Source organism: Nylanderia fulva, unplaced genomic scaffold (assembly GCF_048542155.1).
Source record: "Nylanderia fulva isolate GAGA-0341 unplaced genomic scaffold, ASM4854215v1 Scaffold330, whole genome shotgun sequence".
NCBI classification, from domain to species: domain Eukaryota; kingdom Metazoa; phylum Arthropoda; class Insecta; order Hymenoptera; family Formicidae; genus Nylanderia; species Nylanderia fulva.
The window spans coordinates 52,434-59,532 of record NW_028190401.1 but is presented as its reverse complement, the minus strand read 5'-3'; the positions used below and the strand labels follow the sequence as shown (position 1 = coordinate 59,532).

Genomic DNA, 7,099 nt, shown 5'->3' with positions numbered 1-7,099 from the left:
TGATGCGGAATAAGTGCCAAGTGATCGTCGTATTTGAAGTCTGCGAAATATTATCATCGCTTGGAAGAATTGCTGGATATTCTGATTTTAAGAGATTCATTCTTCGGATCTTTGAAACATCAGAGGCGGATTAGTCCTTCACGGAAATTCTCAAATCATTTTATCGGATTCTTGGAACAAGAGGAAAATGCCAATCGATAGATCACCAGTTAGACCCTGTTCGGATACACAGATTGATATGGATTTGGCGAGCGGATCAAATCAGGTTGGATCAGAAAATATTAATATTTTACCTTCTCAAACTGGACATCAGGTGAGTGATCCTATGTTACAAATTCACTCAAATGAGTTTCGTTTATTAAAACTACCGACTTTCTGGCATAAACAACCTAAACTCTGGTTTGCTTCTATTGAAAGTGAGTTTACGGTTTATCGAATTCGATCAGATGATATTAAATATAGTTCTGTCATTCGTCATCTTGATGAACAAGCCTTAGTAAACATTTCTGAAGTCATTGAAAATCCACCTAAAACAGATAAATATAATTATTTAAAGAAAATATTAATAAATCGCTTTACGGATTCAGAGGAAAAACGTTTGAGACAAATATTAGCTGGAATTGAACTTAATGATAAAAAGCCTTCGGAATTACTTCGAGAAATTCGTCATTTATCTGGAGGATCTTTAGCAGATAGTGTTTTGCAAATGATTTGGCTTCAACGCTTACCACATAGAATTCAAACGACTTTAGCCGTAGTAGAGGATGTTCCTCTTGTTAAACTTGCGGAATTAGCCGATAAAATTGCTGATCGGGACGGCGGTTTGCAAGTCGCGGAAATTTCCAATAATACAAGTAATAAATCTTCGGATTTCGCGGATTTGCTACGAAGAATCGAAGCTCTTGAAGTTTCTCGTCGTCGAGATCGTTCCAAAAGCCGGTCTAGAGAGAATAGAAGATTTAGATCGTTATCGCGTAACAAAGACAAATCAAATAAAGATATTAAAGATACATCAATTTGTTTTTACCATAAGAAGTTTGGTGATAAGGCTAAACGATGTACTTTACCTTGTTCTATGTCCAAAACATTCTTGGTTTCACAGGAAAACTAAAAACGCCGCTTAAGACTGAGGCTGCTTACGACGGTGTTTCTAACAATCGCCTCATTATTTTCGACAGACATTCAAATTTGAATTTTCTTGTCGATACGGGCGCTGATATATCGTTGTTACCTAAAAAGGTTTTATTGAAGCCGTGGCATACTAATTTAAAACTTTTTGCCGCAAATGGTACTCAAATTAATACTTACGGTTCTAAAACTTTAATTTTGAACCTCGGTTTAAGGAGAGAATTTAAATGGAAATTTTGTGTCGCGGATATTCAACGTCCTATTTTAGGCGCCGATTTCCTTTGTCATTTTAATCTCCTAATTGACATTAAAAACAAGAAATTGATTGATAATGTTACCGGTCTTACGAATACTGGAAAAATTCAAGAAGTTGCACATTTGTCAATTTTTACCACATCTCCTGATTCTGTGTACCACAAATTTTTAACCGAATTTCTAGGACTCACCCGTTTTTCTCCAATTTCCTCGGTAAAAACACATGGTGTTGAACATCATATCGTTACGGAAGGTTCTCCTAAATTTTCGACTCCCAGAAGACTTACTCCTGAGAAACTTAAATGTGCCAAGGAAGAATTCAAGTCTATGATGGAGCAAGGAATTTGCAGGCCTTCAAGCAGCTCCTGGGCAGCCCCTCTACATATGGTACCTAAAAAGGAACAAAATTCTTGGAGACTGTGTGGTGATTATCGTGCACTCAATTCAGTGACTATCCCGGATTGTTATCCCTTACCTCATATTCAAGATTTTTCTTCTTCACTTTTTGGTAAGAATATCTTTTCTAAAATCGACTTAGTTAAAGCGTACTATCAAGTACCCGTCGCTAAAGAAGATATTCACAAAACAGCTGTCACTACTCCATTTGGGCTTTTTGAATTTGTCGTAATGCCTTTCGGTTTACGAAACGCAGCCCAAACTTTTCAACGGCTCATGAACTCTTTACTTAATGATTTGAGTTTTGCCTTTTGTTATCTTGATGACATTCTTATTGCTTCTAAAGATGAGAAAGAACATATTGCTCACTTACGCATTATTTTTGATCGTCTTCAACAAGCTGGAATGACAATCAATGTCGCTAAATGTCTTTTCGGTCAAAGCGAGATTTCTTTTCTTGGTTACTTAGTTTCTAACCAAGGAGTTAAACCTACATCCGAAAAAGTGAAATCAATTATTGATTATCCTAAACCTAAGACACTTCATGAATTACGCAGATTCTTAGGAATTATCAATTATTATCGTCGCTGTCTCAAGGATGCTGCAAATCATCAAGCTCTGTTAACAGAATATTTAAAGGACAGTCGCAAGAGGGATAGAAGAATTATTTCTTGGACTAAAGAAGCGGAATTAGCTTTCGAGTCATGTAAAGAAGAACTTTTACAAGTTACTACCCTTTCTCATCCTGCTCCTCATGCTCCTCTTATTTTAACTTGTGATGCTTCTGACTTTGCTGTTGGTGCATCACTTGAACAGTCTATTGACGACGATATCAAACCAATAGCATTTTTCTCAAAGAAACTAGACAAAGCTCAAAGAAATTATAGCACTTATGATAGAGAACTTCTTAGCATTTATTTGGCTATTAAACATTTCAGGCATTTTGTTGAAGGAAGACAACTGATTATCAGAACTGATCATAAACCTTTGATTTTTGCTTTCCGTCAGAAATTGGATAAAGCGTCACCAAGACAGATCAGACAATTGGACTTTATTGCTCAATTCTCTACAAATATTACCTATATTTCTGGAAAAATGAATTCAGTTGCTGATGCTCTGTCAAGAATTGAATCTATTTCAATGCCTATTATAGTTTCTTTAGAAGAACTTGCTAATTATCAGAAAGAAGATGAAGAACTTCAAGTTTTACTTTCTTCAAATTCTTCACTTCTGTTGAAGAAACTTATTCTTTCAGGATCAACCATACCTATTTATTGTGATTGCTCTTCGGAATTAATTCGTCCATATGTTCCTAAACTCTTACGCAAGAAAATTTTTGATGTTGTTCATGGACTCGCTCACCCCAGCGGCAGATTGACATCTAAACAATTACTACTGAAATTCATTTGGCCTTCTTTGAAGAAAGATGTGAAGGAATGGACTCGAACTTGTCTTCCATGTCAACGTGCGAAGATTTCAAGACACACCAAGAATTCTCCAATTAAGATTGCAATTCCTGATCAACGCTTTCAGCATGTGCATTTAGACATTGTTGGACCACTTCCTATTTGTCAAAATTACCGTTATTGTCTTACTATGATTGATCGTTTTTCCAGATGGCCTGAAGCTGTTCCTATTTCTGAGATTTCTGCTGAAGCTATTTCAACTCCTGTTCCTGCTATTTCAACTCCTGTTCCTGCTACTTCAGCTCCTGTTCCTGCTACTTCAGCTCCTGTTTCTGCTACTTCAAATCCTTCTTCTTCTGCTACTGTTGGAAAAGCTTTACGCACCTACCCACCAAAGAAGAAGAAAGTCCATTTCGCAACGAATATCGTCACTTGGGGGGAAGTACTGTAGCATTCATCATCCACACCTTTCATTTACACTCTACACTTTTATTACACCTTACACTTTTCACTGCACTTTTACACTTTTTACATCTTTATACATTTGTAATAACTTCAATTCATTAATATACATAATGTTTTTAAGAAAAATCAATATTTCCATAACAACACATTCATTCATTTATTTGTTACATATTAATTCTTTTTGTTCTTTCGCTTTATACTTTCAATGAATAAACATTACTTTTTCAAAGATCTGGTGAATTTATTTATAAGTCGCTACACATATATGTGTTTTATTTATTTAGTTTAATGTCATTTAATGTATATTAAAAATATACATATATGTATATGTTATTTTTAAATTATATTTTTAAATTACATTTTATAAATATTATAATTGAGCAAACATTACAACAAACTAACCAGAAATGGTTTATTAATTTAACTGATAAAGAAATTCCCCCCAATGTAACCAATCTATTACAATTGGGAGGTGAATTTAGTCTCCCAGTTAAATTAAATAAAAAAGTAGCTATACACGAATTCATCAAAGATATAGAAAGCAATTCTAACGGGATCAGAAATCTTACTTCGATTCGTAATGCTGCCATTCCACAATTTTCATTATTTTTAAACAATAACGACAAAAAAACGGACATACAAGAAAAATTATTTCACATGCATAAAGACACAATTAAATTCTGCAATCAAAATCCTAATATTTTATTTACCAGAGCAGATAAAGGCAGCATTACAGTCGCACTAGAAAAAGAATTTTATATAAAAAAAGTTGAGAGTCTCCTAGAAGACGATTCTACGTATACCATAGTTAAAAACAATCCATCAACAAAAATAGAAAAAGACCTCAATATTTGTTTAAAAAAATGGTTGAAAAAAGACTTCATCAACAAAAAAGAATATTATTATTTATTTTCAAGCGACTCTCTTCTTCCTAAAGCTTATGGGCTCCCCAAGATCCACAAGGAAAATATTCCTTTTAGATTAATAGTTTCCTCAATAAATACTTCTCTATATAATATTGCTTCTTTCTTTCATAAAATTTTAAAAGATAGCCTTCCTAGAGCGGACAGTTTTGTAAATAACAGTTTTGATATATGCAACATTCTATCAGGGAAAACAATACAAGATACCGACATAATAGCTTCGTTGGACGTTGTTTCATTATTTACTAATGTTTCCGTAGATCTTGCATTAAACGGTATCAATAATAGATGGCATTTTATAGAGTCACACACAAAGATTCCCAAAAATGAATTCATAGGTATGATAAAATTTATATTAACTTCTACATTTTTCACTTTTAATAACATAACTTACAAACAAATTTATGGGACTCCTATGGGTTCCCCACTTTCTCCGATCATTGCCGATATAGTCATGCAGGACTTGGAAACATCAGTAATTAGTAATTTAAATTGCGAAATGACTTTCTATTTCCGTTATGTAGACGACATTATTTTATGCACTTCCGCTGACAATATTACATATGTTTTGAACGAATTCAACAATTATAACGATAGACTACAATTTACATTGGAAAAGGAGGATAATCGTTGTATAAGCTTTTTAGACATAATGATCAAAGTAATAGATAACAAAATTTATTTAGATTGGTATCACAAAAAGACATTCTCAGGTAGATTACTTTCATTTTTTTCAAATCATCCGACTTGTCATAAAATAGGAACAATTTATAACTTGGTAGATAGAGCTTTATTACTATCACATCCGCAATTTCACAAAAAAAATATAGAGAAAGCTATTAACATTTTGCTATCCAACGGTTATCCTCTTGATCTAATTTTCACAGAAATAAAACGCAGATTAAAAAATCTCTCAACTAAGAAATTTAACAAGCCTAATAATAACAATATAACAGATACTAATAATACTAATACTAACATTAAATATTTTGTCATACCATATATAGAATCAATATCTGAGAAAGTTGCTTCAGCAATAAGAAGACCTGACGTAGTGGTAGGATATCGTTGCATTAAAAAATTAAATGACTTCATAAGAGTTCAAAAGGACAAAAATAATTGCCCCACGAATTCTAACGTTATTTACAAATTGAATTGCAACGATTGTGACGCCACATATGTCGGACAGACAAAAAGACAGTTAGGAACGAGACTTAAAGAACATAAAAATAATATTAAATTAGACTCTGCTAGACATTCGGTTATCACGGAACACATTCTAAACGAACAACATACATTTGACTGGGACAATATTAAAATTATGGATCATGAAAAGAATTACCAAAAAAGACTAATATCTGAAATGATCCACATTAAAGAACAGAAAAATGGAATTAATTTAAATACAGACACCGAATTGTTAGACAGTAGTTATTTTGACATACTTAAAAAATTTTGCTGAATCATAATTTAGAAAAAACATTGGTAATAAATAAATACATCACGCTCTCTATTTTGACATTTGGTATTCAGACTTCGCAACACACACTTGAAATATCGGGGAAAAGGACTTGTTAAAACGATAATGTAAGTTGAAAGATTTTTTAATTTTTTCTGACATTGATTTAATTCGCGTATTATATCCGTAGCATGCTCAAATGTCGCATAACTTGGCATCTCAGACCAATCGCCTTGCATATCTATTGGTCAACAGCGAAGAATCGTTTCAATTTTATATTTTAATATTTAACTAACTTTGTATTTTTAACATCTAACTTTATATTTTAATATTTAATTTTTATGTATTGATAAAGACTGTAGTGCAGTCGAAACGTTTACAATTTATATCGATTCTGTAACGGAATGTTAATTTAATGATTTAACTATTAATAAAAAAATTTTTACATCTTATTTATTTGCTCGTTTAGTTGGCCTACTATATATGATTGTTTAATTTTGTTTAATTTATACGAGCCTTTCATTAATTAATTATAATTGAGATTTGGATTTGTATTGTTCCAAGTTATTCCTCATCAAAAAAAGAAGATTAGATTATAGAAGTTTATATGTAAGCATAATTAGTAATTAATTATAGCATTAGTTATTAATTATAGTAATAATAGCATTAATTATAGTAATTAGTTATTGCAGTAATAAATTATAACATCTCTTTTCTATAAATAAAAATCATATTTTACATGATTGTGTGATAAAAGAATAAATTTATATAAATTAAAATACAGCAAAAATTGATCAAAAAGATTGATTTTAAATACTTTTTTCTAATCATTAAAAATAAAAGTACTATTAAAAATACGAAGTATGCAGAATCGACGAAGTTGTTTCATACTTATCGAATTATAATATTTTGTATCGTTATATTATTATTACTTGTTTTATGTTAATGTTGTGACAAACAGCTTATAAAGCGAACAATAGCTTGTTATTATCTTGAGAGTATGTGTTATTATAAAGACTAAGTATTATATTTGCTCCGTTTATAACGCACCGATTGTTATCGGGTTG

At 31.8% G+C, this 7,099-nt stretch overlaps 2 long non-coding RNA genes across 3 annotated transcripts; both read right to left on the bottom strand.

The window, feature by feature from the left end:
• Positions 1-224: 224 nt before the first annotated feature.
• LOC146722324 (uncharacterized) lies at positions 225-1,093 on the bottom strand. The gene is made up of 3 exons (XR_014925220.1): positions 1,068-1,093; positions 729-941; positions 225-527 (listed from the first exon to the last, which is right to left on the bottom strand). It is a non-coding gene; the product is annotated as an uncharacterized LOC146722324 (long non-coding RNA).
• Positions 1,094-1,105: 12 nt separating this feature from the next.
• LOC146722323 (uncharacterized) lies at positions 1,106-2,128 on the bottom strand. Of its 2 annotated transcripts, XR_014925219.1 has the most exons (4): positions 1,859-2,128; positions 1,575-1,774; positions 1,309-1,480; positions 1,106-1,231 (listed from the first exon to the last, which is right to left on the bottom strand). It is a non-coding gene; the product is annotated as an uncharacterized LOC146722323 (long non-coding RNA). The 2 variants fall into 2 exon arrangements; XR_014925218.1 differs by lacking the exon at positions 1,859-2,128 and having other exon boundaries at positions 1,575-1,837.
• Positions 2,129-7,099: the final 4,971 nt, after the last annotated feature.